The sequence below is a fragment of the Pinus tabuliformis genome, chromosome 6, assembly GCF_031772625.1.
Source record: "Pinus tabuliformis cultivar Carrire ecotype Pingquan chromosome 6, CPIR1, whole genome shotgun sequence".
NCBI classification, from domain to species: domain Eukaryota; kingdom Viridiplantae; phylum Streptophyta; class Pinopsida; order Pinales; family Pinaceae; genus Pinus; species Pinus tabuliformis.
In genome coordinates, this window is record NC_142292.1 from 1216864828 (window position 1) to 1216882621 (window position 17794).

The following is a 17794-nucleotide window of genomic DNA, read 5'->3' on the forward strand; positions in this document are numbered from 1 at the left end:
GATATCACCTACTCTGGTATAATCAACTTTGATATCACCTTCTTTGAAGGTGGGGTCAATCAAACTTAAGATCTGATGCCACCTGGTTTGAAAATGGGGCACTAAAAGCTTCTTGTGAGCTTATAAGAACCTCTGCCACTTCCAAGGCTTAAATATTTCCCAGATCTTATGATTAACCAATTGTGGAATTAAAAATGCTTGAAAGAGGTGTATGCTTGTGTTTGTTTTTAACTATTAAGTGCCTTAATTTCTCTTGCTTATGTTGATATTTAAATACACGTAACAGTAAATAATGCAACAAATAAACAAACACATAAGACAACAATATAATATGGAGTTCACCCTGATATCTTGGGCTACATATACTTGAGCTCTAGTCAACTCGATTAGGCTCTTTGGGATTATGGCTGAATTCTTTTACAATCTCCACGCTCAACTCCATTAGTTTACAACTGAACCTATGGGTTTAGAATACCATCTTATCCCTAGTTGTCCTCACTCTGCAGACAAATCTAGGCTTCTTTGGACTTGACTCCTTCAGTCAGTGCTTTGATATTCTTGAGCTTATGGCTTCTCTGACTCCCTCAAAATTCTGTATTGTCTTTGGAACTCCTTCTTTTGTCTTCAACACACTTTGGACACCAACAACATCTTGATCATTTTATCTCTTTGTTGTTCTACAAATTCATTATAACTCCGTGGCTCTTAGAAGTTTGTTGTGAGCTCTCTGGCTCTAGCTCTAGCTCTGTCTCTTGGCTCTGGCTCTCACGAGTTTTGGGTTTGCTCGACCTCCAAGCGACCCTCTGTCAATTCCGCTCTCTGTGTTATCTCTTGGCCTCTGCACACATTCTAAGCAAGCTTCAGCATTTGTGCTCTCTGTGTATTTGTAACACATCGGTTACAACCCTCCATCATGGAAACCTGAATGTTCACCACAAGAATCTGTTTACAATGGAAAGGAACCATCAGCGTGGGAAACCCAATCGTTTTGCCTTCCTCTAGCCAAAATATCCAAATAATGGAAATACATAGGAAAACGCATGCAAAACACATCATGGGCCTTTAGCTCAGACTTCAAATAATATATAATCACATCTATAAACCCATTGGGTCCACCATTCTATTGCAAATCACAATCGCATAGGCATATGGCCAAAAAACCCAATACACAGGAAGTACACAGAAATGTCGTAAATCCAGACTTCAAATATTATGAAATCGTGTCCATAATTATTATCGGGTCCGCCTTTGATCGACATATCACAAGTCACAATCGCAATGTGAATTTTCCCTGGTATCGGGGTCTCGCCAATCGCCAATCATCGATATCAGATCGGCCCATCGAAACATCGGCATATCACAATATCGCTTATCAGAGGTCGCATGGTCATGGATCTTGGTCCTTCAACCTTCTTGATTAGTGATCACCGATTCAATCACAACTATTGATCTGTCTTTTAATCTGATGGTTCACACTGAACCTGAAATGACAAACAGTCCACTTAATCTCCGTCATTGATCCTGCGATCTCCAATCCAACGGTCTAGCATTTTTGGGTGGCCTACTGTTACAGGGAAAAGTGTCTATGCAGAATTGCTAATCCCACTAAGGCTGGTAGCTACCTTAGAAACAAACAAAGTAAAAACTACTTTCATTTTCCTTTATGAAAGATAGATGAGAGAAGAATAAAGGAGACCAACCTCTGTCTTATGCTTGGTTCCTTGCTCGGTTCCTCTCTCTTCCGATAGTCCTTTTCTACTTGCTTTCTTGTATACCTAGCTTTACAGAGTACCTACAGAATCAAAGCAGCATAACACTATACGAGAAAATGGATCTATTATCATAAACAATCTAGGATCAGATGTAAATTGACCATACAAATGCATAAAACATAAATAACACAAGAGTATGGAGGAAAACTTGAATAGCTTTATTGATAATCAAGAAAGAGCCAAGAGAGTTACAACCAGTTGTTTTGACCCAGCATCATCCTCTTAGCAAGTAAGCCCTTCTTCACCTCATGAAAAGCTTAGATCACCCAACACTATGATGTTGCCTCAAGAAACCAACAACAATTCCTTACAAGATGCAATATTCCAACCTTTGGATCTCTGGGATGAGGGATCCATATATAGATGTCTGCAAGGAAGATGAGTCAGCTTGTGATTTGATTAGTATCTTCCCTCTGATAGTTCTTGCTTCCACTTGGATATTGATGATCTCTTACTCATCCTTGGTCGAATTCAAAGAGGCAAGTGTCACAGGAGAAGTTTCTAGAAGATTCCATGCTTCTCCACCTCGCGGATTGACACTGCCATTTGTCCCTTCTCGCCCTTCGCACCCCATAGAAGGGCTTTTTTAAATGCAACGCACCTACTGTGTGTATTTAGGTGAGATGCAAAGCACTTTGCCTATGGAGCAGGTGAAATGGTCCAGTTTTGACCAGTTTTGAGTAGTTTTTCATGGAGAACTTCTGGGAGAAGCTGTAATCAGTTGACCTTGTTCTTTTAGGGGTTGGAACAACACTTTTAGGGACTTAGGAGCTCTTAGTTTATGGACATTTATGCTCGGGGTTGCAGTGCCCAAAAATGTCTATAACACCTACTTGCACAGAGATTACCCGCCCGCGAAAGCAGTTTTCTCTCTCTTGCACCATGCAACATATCAACCAATGTATGGAATCAGGCGGAGCCCGTCCAATACTACTTACTACTTGAAGCCTGCCTGAAATACAATTTATTGCCTTCCTTTCGAAACTCAAAAGGTTCGCTTGTTTTATTCATAAATCCGTCGAGTCTGCTGAAAGCCTTTGTGCCTGTTTTAAGTCCTCTCCCTTAGTTTATTGCGATGAGATGAAGGAATGTGATGTGATGAACTCTAAGGGAATTTTTGTTTAAAAACACATTTTCCCTTAAGTCCCATTTATAAGAAATTGCCTCCTTTTCAAAGGACCATGGAAAACTTCTTTCTGTGATAACTTCTTCACCTGAAGTCCATTTGAGCCCATTCAAATTGCAGTAGATGTAGAATGAAAATATCTATGCAATGGGGCTATTCCCAAGAGTAGCCCTTGACTTTCATTTTCCTCTGTGAGGAATATTTATAGACTTAGAAGTCTATTCTAGATCCATTTTTGATCAGTACCCCCCCCCCCTTCTCCCTTGTTGTCGATGTTTAGTAGGAAGGGGCACAAGGTAGGGGGTGAACAAGATTAATGCTCAAACCATCCAAGGGCCCCTACCCCAAGCTTGAAACCATTGGGAGGTTTTCACATTATTGATAATTTGGTGAAAATGGTATAGCTAGCATGATGGTCAGATGAGTTAATGGATAGCTAAGTGGCCATGGAGGAGCTACGTAGGCACATGGGTCCCTCACCGGGGTGTTGGGGAACCAATGTTGATTCACCAATAATGGAAAAGTCTAAAGTCTTGGAAATAAGCACTGAAGGGGTCTATAGGGCCACTAATGTAAGCTTTTTTGTAACAACAAGAAACTCGGCCAACAAATGGTGGGCCGACACAAGTGAATGATGTGGATGGAACATGATAAAAGATGATGTGTCCACTTGTGAGAATGACACGTGGAAGGAGGATTAGACACTTTTGATGGGTCAAATGGATAGTTGGTGAGTTACACACGGTGGGAACACATGAGGAGGATGAAATGTGGAAAGCCTTTACCATAACATCCCCCATGTTACCCCTATTTTGGTAAAGATAAATTGTGACTATGCAATGCTAGCATAAAGGCCATGGTTAGCCAAGACATTATGTGCAAACATAAAATAAAATAAATGTAAATTTAGTTGGTGGTTATCCTAAACAAAGGGACACATAAATCCAAAGTCCTGATGTGGTCTCCTATTGTGTGCCTATTGGTTGCATGTGGTTACACCTGTTACGTGCCTATAATATGCAATGAGAAGGCCTATACCAACATCCTTGCTTATCATAAATATCCACCTAATAATGAATTGGCTTGTGATAATACGCAATGAATTTAGAGTGGGAATCATGAGTAAGCGATGGCACCATACCATCCCCTCCCCTTGTGAAACCTAGGATACGAGAGAATTCAGTCTTTGAGAAACTATGGAGAAGCTCTTGAGGGGGCATAAAGGTACAATTTGTAGAGAGCACTTACAGTGCTACAAAAAACATAGAGCAAGAAAATTCTAGTTGAAAAACATTGGAGAAGAGCTAGGTGGAGAAGGAAGTGGCTATGGTGCTTTCCTTGGTGCTATGAAACCACTTGGTTCTGGTTGTATGGCTATAAAAAATCGAGTTAGGGTAATATCAGTCACTATGACACTTGCCTTGGGGTCATGAAACCACCTAGATAATGGATTATGGAACTCTACAGTTCTTTCTATGAGAGGTTGATGATAAACCACCAAAATTAGCGATTCTATCTTTTAGAGTTTAGGTAGAAATCATTTGAATTTTGGATGATTGCTTATGTTGTTAACTAGAGGAAAATTGAATCATTGTGGTTCTTTCCTTATGGCTATGAAACCACCCAAATAATGGAATCCTTCTCCTAGTTGTGTTAATTAACCCTTGGGTGCACTCGAGACAAGATGGCCCCTTTTTGGTAGCCTTTGGATTCGAGTCACAATAGTGATGATATCGATGGTATGATGTAGATGTAGAGGTAGGATTACTTTTGTGACGACTTTTCAGGATGATGTGGAGGTCATGTTGGTGCCATGTGATGTCATGAGTGCCCACAACCCACGACTAGAGATTTGAGTGCCTAGTATGGGTGAAAATTGTTGGAGGAGAACCTGATTCGATGGTTGTTATGGAGTGGAACCTTGAAACTTCCCATCACCCACTACTTTCAACCATAATTAATGTGTATTTCACATTGGAACATGCGATGGAGGTGGGGAAGAAATGGAAGTAGCGGTAGATGGAATTACAATTGAGAAAAATGTTTCTATCTACTAGACCCACTTCATGACATGACCACCCAACACTCGTCAATACATTTCATTATTCATGTATTTGGTAAGATGTTCAAAAAAAGTGTAGTAAATTTAGCCATTTGACAAGGTAGTCAACTGATAGGGCCACTTTTCACCCATTGGCTTGATCCTATAGGATACTTATATATTATTAGACAATATTTTGTCAATGGAGAGAACATGAGCATGTATCGATTAATGGGAAACATTCATTTCGGAGTTGATCCGAATGGAAAATGGCATCAACCCATGGTACTCATTCACCCATATTATTCATCGACCCATGGAATTTACCCATGGTATTGTAAATGGCGTCCGCCCATGGTATTGTAAAATCCACCCATGGTACTCATCCACCCATATTATTCATCGACCCATGGAATTTACCCATGGTATTGTAAATGGCATCCGCCCATGGTATTGTAAAATCCACCCATGGTATTCATTCACCCATGGAATTGACCCATGGTATTGTAATTGAAAAATACTACAAGTAACAGATCACATTTTGTAAAAGGACAGATGGTCCGCCACAATGTAGTCTTTACAGCTCAGAGGCATGTAGCCGCCACATCTCTTCTTAGAGATAAGCTACCATCGCCCTAGCTGGTTTATTTGCATTACTATTTTAAATAAAAGTTTCTTTGTGGTTTTATTTATTGAGCATTCTCCTATTTTTCTTCTAGCATTTCAATCTTTCAGATCTTGGGGCTCTCTCTATCCCAAGATCCATTTCAATCTCTTAGATCTTGGGGGCCTCCTCCCAAGATCTGGATCAGTGGTATCAGAGCAGGTTACGATTCCATGGGAATGAGGGTTTCATGCATATTTCAGTCTCAATTTTTCTGCAGGAATTTTTTTTTTGGGCGGCGACTTTGCAGATCAGATCTGAAACATTCAGTACAAAATTTACAAAAAAAAATACCAGATCTGGATTCCTCTCGAAAAATCACCCAATTTAAAAAAAAAAATGGGTCAAATCGGAGTCCGGATGTGGGAAATATTGCTGATTTAAAATCAGCTATTTTATCAGAATTTTTGTGACGGCGGAACTGTTGCAGCACGAATCTAAGATCTTAGAGTGCCCAGATAAGGATTTCCTTCACATAGGAAGATGCAAAATGATCCTTCTGCTTCCAAAAACAGGTTATAATAAATATTCTAAGCTATATTGGCCGAGTTATGTCCATTTTAATTCTGGAGCAGCATTCGGAGTGGGTTTCCATTGGAGACGTGCCCTCCCACCCCACTTTAGTAGGCACCTGCTTCACATTTATCAATTTCAACATAGCAGCATTCGGCTTGGGTTATTTGGAGATGTGTCCTCCCACCCCAGGCTATGTAGGCACCTGCTACTTCATCAGCAACAAAGATCACGGTTATGGGTCATCCACAAACATCGAAGTCCATTTGCTCGGCCGCACACTGTCAGTATCACAGTTGGTCACAAGCATTACAGGGTATCTCTATCCTCGGATCTTCATGGTTATGGGTCATCCGCAAACCAACACTTCATCGAAGTCCATTTGCTAGGCCGCACACTGTCATCATCACAGTTGGTCACAACCATTACAGGGTATCTCTATCATCGGATCTTCGTTTATCATGGTTATGGGTTAACCACATAAAACCCTTATCTTCAGTGGCTCTTCATATTCAACAAAGGCTTTGCAGGAGGGAACTTTACGCAATGGGGACCATTGCTTCTTAAGGAGGGAGGAATGATCCGAATGGAAAATGGCATCAACCCATGGTACTCATTCACCCATATTATTCATCGACCCATGGAATTTACCCATGGTATTGTAAATGGCGTCCGCCCATGGTATTGTAAAATCCACCCATGGTACTCATCCACCCATATTATTCATCGACCCATGGAATTTACCCATGGTATTGTAAATGGCATCCGCCCATGGTATTGTAAAATCCACCCATGGTATTCATTCACCCATGGAATTGACCCATGGTATTGTAATTGAAAAATACTACAAGTAACAGATCACATTTTGTAAAAGGACAGATGGTCCGCCACAATGTAGTCTTTACAGCTCAGAGGCATGTAGCCGCCACATCTCTTCTCAGAGATAAGCTACCATCGCCCTAGCTGGTTTATTTGCATTACTATTTTAAATAAAAGTTTCTTTGTGGTTTTATTTATTGAGCATTCTCCTATTTTTCTTCTAGCATTTCAATCTTTCAGATCTTGGGGCTCTCTCTATCCCAAGATCCATTTCAATCTCTTAGATCTTGGGGGCCTCCTCCCAAGATCTGGATCAGGAGTCCCCCACACCTACCATGGGTTAATAGGAGGGAGAGGGGGGGTTTACTTTGGAACTCCCACCATGGGGCCCACATTAGAAGGGCACTACTATGAGTGGACAAATCATGTAGTGGGTCTGGCTTGGGTCCAATTTAAGAACCTTGTTCACTTTGGGGTCACCTACTGTGAGTTAAAGAAAGGGGAGGGATCTGAAACTAAAATCCAAATGTGTAAATCCACTCTGGTATTTAATTCCTAGAACCATCAATAAGGGGGAACTATAAAGAAGAATGAGGAAGGGTTAGGAGGGGATCACTCCTGAGTGAACATGGAAAGTTCCATGGATTCCTAACAATGGCCACACGAATGACACATAGGGTCCCATGATGATGTGGACTCATATTACATTAATGTGGTAGTGCCGCATGGACTGCACATGGATGCCACATTGCATTATTTTGATGATGTGGACCTATGTGATGATGATGTGTTGATGCCACATGGGCCAGACAAGAGCCATATGGTAGTTCAATGTTGATGTGGCCATAATTGGATGGTTAGACATCAGAAGGGAATACTTTCAATATGAGAGTTATATTAAGATAAAATTTATATCATCGAAAATCTCTTAATGAGATAAATATAATGGTGGTGTTGGTTTTGAGTTTTAACAACATTGGAAAAAGTGCAATTTTCTGCCCCCATCTTCATAATACACCTTGGAGGTTGGGTTAATTCATTACTTAACACATTCCACAACCTAGGGTGGTACAAGGGGGTGAGAGGGAGTGTTACAAAGTGGTATCAGAGCATGGTTCAAAACTTGTATTTAAGGACAGTTGAAGATCAAACTTTTGAGCCATGATATAGAGTGATCAAATCTAAGGTCCAATATTTGAAGTGAAGGAAGTTTACAATTAGAATTTCATAATTACAATTTAGTCATTTCATGTGAAAATTTTCTTCAAAATAATTGTTAATATATTCACCAAAGTGTACTTATACATTTGTTATTCATATTTGACTATCTTTAAATATGATTTAGTGAATGGATGTAGCATGCATAATGCATATCAACCAAGGTAAAAAGGTAAAGGGAAAGAATTCCGTAAGAATTCCTTTCAGCTGAATTTCATTTCTATTGTTTCAAATTAATAAATGATTTCCATGGATGACTCAGAAAGGGTATGGTTATGGTAGGTATCCAACAACGTGAAAAAAATGAAATTATTTTTTGTAATGCATGGTAAATAAATGGAGAACTAAACTACTCATGAGTATAGCGATATGCATTTCTCATCTTTTACTCATTGGTCTATTGGTATAAATGTTTGATTGCATTACAAAATGCTAGGAATTAATGTGATGAAAACATATGATGTTGTGATAGTTTCATTTCAATCCAATAAAAATTAGATGGAGTGATAGGATTGTTATGTGCAATAATTCTAAGTTCACTTCAAGGTGTTGTGAATCCTTGCAAAAAAATGTATGTATGAGTACTAATATTTGTTTGGTTGGTTGGAAGATTGGATTACAAGAAAAGTGTTGGAATGGGGTGTGAGGTAAAAGCCACCATGATAGCATAAAACAACCTACAAAGGATCCCAACAACATGACTATAATTCTCATGCGTATGAGATTTGGATTCTAAATGGAGCAAAGTTGGGAAATTAAAATTTCTGAATTGAAACGTTTTGAGTATATCTCATTTAAAACTAAATGTTTTAACATGGGTGAAATGATGGAGCATGGAGCTTAGGAAGAAGACTATCATGCTATCAAAATTGTGGCCCTATTTTTGAAGAATATGTTCATGGTGATAATTTTATGAAAGTGTGTGCCAAAGATAGTCGATGACCTAAAAAAATGAGGATGTTGTTGATGTAATAGAACAACAATTTCATAATGCACCAAGCCATCATGCATCAGATTAGCATGCTTATTATTGTGTTGACGGTACTAGACCTGCCAACATTCATGGGATCACCCCGGTATGAAGTCCCAACTAGACCTCACACCATTTGGTGTGGGTGTCCTATCCGGTATGATGGCTCGGTTGCAATTATCATAAGGATTTTCCTCAACTCTTGCTTGTTAGCACATGAGAGTGGTCTGCTTTTCCTTTGAGAAGTGAGTTTCACATGCTTGGTGAATGGTAGTGTACTTGTGTCAATGGTTATTTCATTGTAATGGGAGAGGGTGAGAGTGAGTACCAAGTTGGTTGGGATGAAGTACCAACTCGGCTAGGAGCCCATAACACAACATGACGTGCACAACTTTTGGTGGAGTAGTCCACATGGATGCAGCAATCACAACACATAGGTTAAGATAGCACATACAACACTCAAAGGATGAGTTTGAACAAGTGCAATGGTTGCTACAACAAGCTTTATGTGAATGGTCTATCTAATGTCCAAGTGAAATAGTTCAAGTGTTCAACATAGGTTAAAGCAACATGCATTACAAGTGTTCAAGATTAGTCTTGCAACAATTACAATACATGTGTGAAATGTGTTGGCCTGTTAGCAGGACTCTGAATTAAGCAAAAGTTCGAAGACACATCTTTACACCATACATCACTAACCCCATGAGTGGGGCATTGGAGCCACTACTTACTCCTCAAAGAAAATATTACAGACTCTCTTGGCTATGTGGGAGGAGCTGAGGTGAAAATTCCTTTCATGTACAAATGAGGGGGTGTTTATAGCCAAGGGTGAAACTAATCCTTCTGGTTGTTCGAATACCCTCATGGTTGTTTGACTTCCATGACTTTTTGACTTTGCATGACTGTTTGTACAACAAGTGGGTCTCTTCGACTTCCACATTACATTACATTGATTGACAACATAGCCCATAGTAGAGATGTTGGTGACATGACTCATGACATGAATCTACATGACAGTGTTGGTACATTCATGTTGCTGCTAGAGTGCATGTTTCGTGACAGTGCTGCTAGGTGATGGATGTCTTCATGGTGTAGCACAACTTCACCTCCGCATGGTGAACTGCATGGAGTATTCGATGGTCTTTGTTTTGCATGATGATGCTTTGGCACATTGTTCCTTTCTTACATGTTGGATGGCTTGATAGGCTCGTCTATTCACGAAAGGTGCATGTTCGTCCATTCTTCTGTCTATGAGCACATCTTGCATGTTTGCTCGTTCGTCTGCCCATGAACACATCTTTGTATGACTATCCATTTGCGAGGAGATATCTTCGCATGCATCATTCATTCATCTGTTGGTGAACCTCTCCTTCTGCATATGCTCCCGTCGTTCATCCCTTTCGTTGTTGCACCTTATTTGTTAGTGTACCTGTGCCTACACTCACTCATGATGAGACGAAATCAAATGCAAAAAACCTCCTGGTCTACCATGACACATGATCATTTTGGATGAAGGTGACTGGGAGAGGCATCCACGTTGTGAAGTGGGATGATGGTTATGAGCACTACTAATGAAAACTGTGCAAGAGTCACTGAGTGATGAGGATGGGCAATCCAAGTTGATAGTGGCTATCTGCGAGGTCTAGCTTGGCCGAAAGGAAAAATTGCGCAAATTTTGGGAGGGACAGTCTGGGTTGCAAGAAGGAAAAGTAGGAAGAATCTGTGTATTTTCCAAAATGAGCGGGCAGTAGGGGCTTGAAAGAAAAATTTGAGAATTTTTTTGGAGGAACAGGCCTAGCTGCAAGGAGGATCAACAAGTAGAAATTGCATAGTTTTTGGGATGAACAAGCTGGGAGTGTGGCAGTAAAAACTATGCAATTTCTAGAGGGAACTGGCAGTTGGTTGCTGGGTTACTGGTAGCAGAAACTATACAATTCCTAAGGGGAACATGCAGTCATCTTGTGGGAGCTTGGCAACAGAAACTGCGCAATTCCTGGAGGGAATGGGTAGTCTTTTTCCAGGAGCTACTAGTGAGGAAAATTGTATTGAGCCTGATAGGCTGGCCTGCTGGTCATCTCTACACAGTTTCTGAGATGAGCAGACTTCTCTCTAGCAGAAGGCCTACTCATGAAAGCTGTGCAATTTCCTGGATGAGCAACCAGTCAACTGTCGGGAGGACTAATTGGAAAAAATGTGAAATTTTCTAAGGGAGACACAGATGGGCACTTGGTGTCTTTCCGGCCTATCTGCGCAATTTACTTAGTCACAAGAGTGAGCAAGGTCAATAGCCTCTACGAAATGTTTGAGGGGAGTCAATCCTAGAGTGGATGTTGGGTCTGATTGTTCGGGTGGTCAACATGAAAGCCGATTGGATTGGTTGTGATTAACGTAACTTGGAAAGACTTTCTTGGTTCTTCTACACTATTCTGGGTGATAGTTCATTGAGTCGATGGCGGGGTGATGGTCTGACTGTCACAGGTGAGTCTGGTCATCAGAACTTCAACAAAATGACTAAGTGTGTGAATGTTCGAAAGATGCATAGGTGATTATGCAAACACACGTGCACATGACTCAATGACCAAACGACTCCAAACATCCAGACACACATGTTCAACATGACTCACCGGCATTGCAAGCGACAAGAGCGACACTCGTGATTGATCGTTGATTGACTGTGATGACACTTGTGTGACAATGAATGTGACTCTGTGAGTGAGTGTGACAGATGCTTTCATAGTGAACATAATGAGTACACACGAAGTGAAGACGTTGAGCGTAACCATAACATGGCTGCAAGCATGAATTAGAAAACAATATGCAGAAACTTGGGTGTAATGAACAAGCAAGGTTGATGCAAAGACTCCCACGGGCTCAGGGAGTGAACCTGAGGGTGTGTAGTCATCAAGCGAAACTCCCAAGGGAGGCTCTGCAATTATGTGCAGGCCAAAATTTTGGAGGGTGGTTGTAGCCACTACAACAATTGGTGACACACTGGTAGAACTCCAGTTTTTGTGTTTTGGTTCATTCCTAGCAACGGGCCTTGGGCTTTCAGGGAGTATTGAATCACTGCGTGGGTTACTTCGGCTTTCCCAATTACTCGATGGACATAAATGGTTCACCCTTTGCCAACTCATTCAAACACAATCAAAAGTTCATCTTAGATCTCAGTGTTTCGAATCAAGGAAGGGTAGTTTAGCTTGCGAGTTGAAACTTTCCAGAGTATAAGTTTTCATCTTTGGTGTTGCTCCATTGCAGTAGGCCTAGACAGTACCTCGACAGAGTCATGCAAGAACACACACATTTCTCCACTGCCATTGAGCCTAGTCAGTACCCCGGTGGAGTTACATGCTTCACCTCTCTACATAGGAAGCCTTTCTCTTCTTTCGCCTTTGTATTTTTCAAGAGGACTATGCATAGGCACATATTTAGTTTTTGGGGCAGAAGAGAGATCCCGACTTATTGAGAGAAGAAGGGGTTGTTCCTTTAGAGAAGCATGTAAGACCTCTGACATAGGTTTTCTCATTTGGATTTTCCCCTTCTCCATTTCTACTAGTTGGATGAGCTTGAACACACAGAGGAGAAGGCTAAGTATAGGAATGGGGCTTCCTAGTGTGGACATAGGTTCATGGTTGGACCAAAACATCCCTTGCAGACAACTCATATTTTATGTCAAGACTTCATCGACCAAAGGTTATAACCAAGCATAGAGAAGATAGACATAAGACTGGCCAAGTGCTACAGTGTCACAAGTCTCTTCAAATTTCAACCACATACTCTATTCAAAAGCCATAATGTAGTAGTTGGCAACACTTATTTCCTGAAACAAAATTAGTAATATACCTAGCAAACAAAAACAAATGTAAACAAAAATAGTAAGAAGAATCAAACAAAGTAAAGACAAAGATAATAAGTGAAGCAAACAATATGAAAACAAAAAGAAACAAGAAAACTATGTACATCGCATGGGTGCGTCCTAGCCTACTGAAAATAATACTTGAGATCTTGGCCATTGACACGAAGGTTTTCAATCCTCCCATCAAGTGATTGCAAATGATACGTGTGTACGACAAGATTCTCATGGACTATGTGTGGACCAATCCATAGGGACTTGAACTTCATATGTTTACCTTTGTCTTCATGGGGCTTATCCCATTTCAGAGCTAGGTCACCAACATCGAAGTAAGCTTTCCTTGCAAACTTCTTATCGAACCATCTCTTGATATGGTTCTAGTGGAGTGTTAATTTTTCTTTTTCTTTCATCCTTTCTTACCGAAGCTTATGCAGGGAATTCATCCTATGCTGAACTAGCTGGCAATGCTTTCCTTGGGATTTTTGGGAAAGATGAAGTGCAGGAAAGCATATATTTGGAAAAATGATGGCTTCTTTACCATAAACCAGCAAGTACGGTGAGGTATTTAGAGAGGGCTTGGGTGTTACACTGTTAGCCCATAATGCATTCGTCAGGGTGGTATGCCAGTTGTGCTGCTCAGAGAAAACAATCGTATTGATTATATGGATGAGGATTTTATTCGTGGACCCTGCTAGACCATTTCCTTGTGCGTAATAGTTGGATTCATGCTTTAACACAATACCATTCTATAATGCAAAGTCATAGAGTTTCAGAAACAAAAAATAAGTTGCATTATCAAAAATAAGTGATATCGGAACGTTGAAGCGTGAGATGATGTTCTGCTGGAGGAAGCTGATGACCTCGTGGTCATTAACTTGTTTAAGCAGAAAAATTTTGTCCACTGCGTCAAGTAGTCAGTTGCTATTAGGATGTAATGGTGTTGCTTTGATGAATGAGGGGAAATTTCCCTAATGATGTCTAGTCCCCACTGTTGAAATGGTTTGGCCATTGCATCAGGGTGCAGTGGGGATGTTGATCTTCATGTTTTACCGGCATATCACTGAAAAATTGGGCTCTTATGGGCATAAGCATGTGCATCCTTAAATAATGTGGGCTAGTAAAAACCGTCTCACATAACTTTGTGTGCAGTGGTGTTTCTCGCAAAGTGACCCCTGGCGGCTCCATCGTGCAGATCTTGAAGTACCTTCTCTGATTCATGTGCCTCCAGGAACATAAGAAAAACTCCATTACTGTGCTTTCTGTAAAGTACTCTATGTACCGACTGATATGCTAAGGCTTTTAGGTGCAATGACCTATTTTTTATGATGGGAAAATGAGAGGGTATGGTGTCATCATCAAGGTACTGGTGCACATCTGTGTACCAAGAGGTTCTGCTTCAATGGGTGTTTCTCACCTTATATCATACATCTCAATTTCCTGCTCCCAACTGGTGAGCTCTTCTTCACTCTCCAGAGCATGTACTACTTTAGCTGCAAGTTTGCAGAGCCCATGTCCTTTGATCTTGTCCACTAGCTTGATTTCAATGTCATACTCTTGCAAAACTGTCATCGAGTTCGCACGTCATTCACTCAGTTCTTGTTGTACAAGCAATGTGTGGATTTTTAGGTGGGGGACAAAGACTATTTAGTTGTTCTTCAGCAAGTAGGGACCGAAGTGTTTCACTACCTTGTAAACTACATAAGCTTGCTTGTCAATGGTAGGGTAGTTGAGCTCTGGTCACTACATGCTTGCACTCATGAAGGAGATGGGACGTTCATCATTAGCTTCATCCTTCGGAGTGAGTACTGCAACAAGTGAATGTTGGCTTGGGGCCTGACCCAAGTTTAGAGTTAATTAGCCAAACAAATCCCTACACTACTCGCCCTTTTGGCATCAGCCCATGTAGCGCAGGCTAAAGTCTCACCTGAAGTAGTATGGGGGGATGCTGGAACCAGGTTTCCGCACCCTTGAGATGTTTGAGGGGTCGATTTAGTCCAACTATGCCTACCTTTGTGCAGGTCACTTCGTGCACTGTTCTGACCTACGATACCTTCAAGATCTATTATAATTGTCCTTCACGTAGCCCTAACCAGGGGCTGAGGTGATTTTGCGCTGCTATGGCAATGATCTATGCTATTTACCCATGTTACACCTCTTGTCTTACTTATCCCCTTATAGATGTTAATCAACTTCATGTAAACATATACATTAACTCACATTCACTTAATCTACACAAGTATATATGTTTGTGCACCATATAAACAATAGAAATGTAATTTATACCCAATATGTTCGATGCATAAAAAAGGAAATAAATACATAGAATTGATGTAAAACTTTTCTTTATTAATACTTCAACAATTATAGACTAGACTCACCCTGCGCACTTAGCTGTAGGGGTTTGCACACTTAGCAGCAGACTACTAGGCCTCTGCACACTTAGCTACAGAGCCTTCTCCTACTCTACAACCCAAATACTCGACTTTACCCTTAGATTTTATGCTATGCTTCTATTCCATGATCATTCAATTGATTCCTATACAACTTAGAGCCTCACTCTATTTATACAATCCCATGGTCCGCGGACCATGGGTATATCTCTATAGCCGACATTACATTATAAAATTAAGGTTGGACAAACCTATGACTCATTTACAAGCTACACGCTCCGCGCCCACAAAATGTGGATTCTTTACATTAAAGATACAATTTATGACAAAAATTTTGGTTTTTAGCCCCAAAACTTCCCTTGGGGGATCTTGTGCCCAAGAGGCCCCCAACACAAACATCATGACTCACCCTCGAGTCACTCTATCGGTGCGAAGATATTTCCATGCATACCTCCCAACTCTTCCTGGACTACTACAAGGTCGGCAACACACTGAGCAGCTGCCTGCTGTACTTCCTAGACGCGTTGTTCAGATCTCGTTGTAGCTGAACTACTTCCTTGAACCTGTTCTTGTGTGCTCTACATCTATGTGACCTTTGCTTCAATAAAGTCTATAATGATGAATGCCTCATCAATACATGGTTGTATGCACGCCTTCAAAATGACTTCCTTGTGTCGAGCAACATCCACCTGCTACTTGGGTGCTTTTTCTTACTGCATTCGTGTGAGCCTTTATGTAAGCAAAACCGTTTGCACGATCCCTTTTATCTCATCATATTTCTACTACATCTCACATGCCTTTGTTTCTAAGCGCTATATGTTTGGGTCCTCCTACAGAGTGGTGAGAACCTTGAATGAATCCTCAAATAGCCTGGTGCAGTCCTTCACTGTGCTGGTGACCTCTGTTATAGCTGTTGTAATCGCGCTGGCGCGCTGTTCATTAACCTTTGATGGCGTCGAAGGTTGCGCCTTTAATTGTAGCTCAACTATCTGAAGGTTCAGCTCCAGTTGAACCTTGTCCATCTCTTTCTTCGCCTCATGTACCCCTACTTCTAGTTTCTATATGCGTGCCTCCACTTGTTCCTATGCTTGGACGGCCAGCTCCGGGACCATCTAGCAAGCTTCCTCGACCACCTACATGAGCTGTCTATTATGCGCCACTACCTCGTTGCATTGTAGGCTCAACTATTCAATGCTGATGTGCTACTCAATCATGACCTTGAGCATGCGACCCTCCCTGGTTCGCAGTTTTGCAGTCACTCCATCCTGCAAAACATAGAGCATCTCTCGAGGGAGCACAACCATATTTATTCCAACCCCCTTTAGCACACTAACCATAGGCCTATCGGCCTCATTATCTATAACCAGTGCTCCTTCTGGCAGCACTATAGTGTTGATCATGTGGGCATGCATCATTTCCTCAGCCACAACCATACCTACTGTGAGGCTGGTTGATAGAGTACCAGCCTGTGGAGTGTGCACCTACAACTCTTGTATATGTGCCTGAAGGGCTCCCAAAATCATCTGGTTTTCCTCCCTGAACTGTTGGAGGGCCTCCATGGCGATGTCATTCATCACCTCCCCAATTTCATGGAGATCCCCCTTAGTGAGGGTGATCAGGTCGAAAGAAGTCTTTGATGCCTTTGACTTCTTCCATGGCCCAAACTGCTCTCTCGAGCACTATTGATTTAGCTGTGTGGATGTTGTCTGTGGGTTTGCACCACCTTCCTCTATTTATGTCTCCTATTTGGGCAAAGGTGACTTTTCTCCCTCGAGCTCCTTCTCAGTTGCCTTCTGCTGCTCTTATGCTATCTTCGCAACGTCCCGTGCCTCCTACACCTTGGCTATGGCTACTTCATTCCTTCATTTTTCTGCCAGATGTGCCATCCATAGTTTTTCCTCCTCCTTCTTCCTTTGTGCAATGGGCTTCTCTGCTTCCACTGAGGAGTTGGCTTGAGCGCACCACTTCAGCAGCCATGACTCAAGAATGATAAATAGGACATCTTCTGTCCCGACAGATAAGGTATCTCCTTCCATGCCTTCGCGGGGTCCTTCGTCACCCTAATGTACACGTGATGAAAGTCTACCTTGAACTCCGCAAAGCTCTGCAGACTATTGTAGACAGTGGGCGATAACCGTGTCTTGCGATTAATCCCCATTCTGATGTTCATCTCCATAAACACCCAGAATATCTTGCTATCTCTGATCCTCTATGCATCTTTGGTTGCCCACAATGAAGTGTAATTCACTGCCTCTAGAAGATCCTACACAATCGTTGGGAACTAGCTATCCTCAGGTAATTCCCAAGCCACCAGCACTACGGACAACAGAATCCATGCATAGTGGAAAGTCTTCCCCTGCTCCTACGCCTTGCGGAAGTTTTTAGGAACTCTCCACACAAGTAATCCATCCAGTTAAACTAGACCCCCACT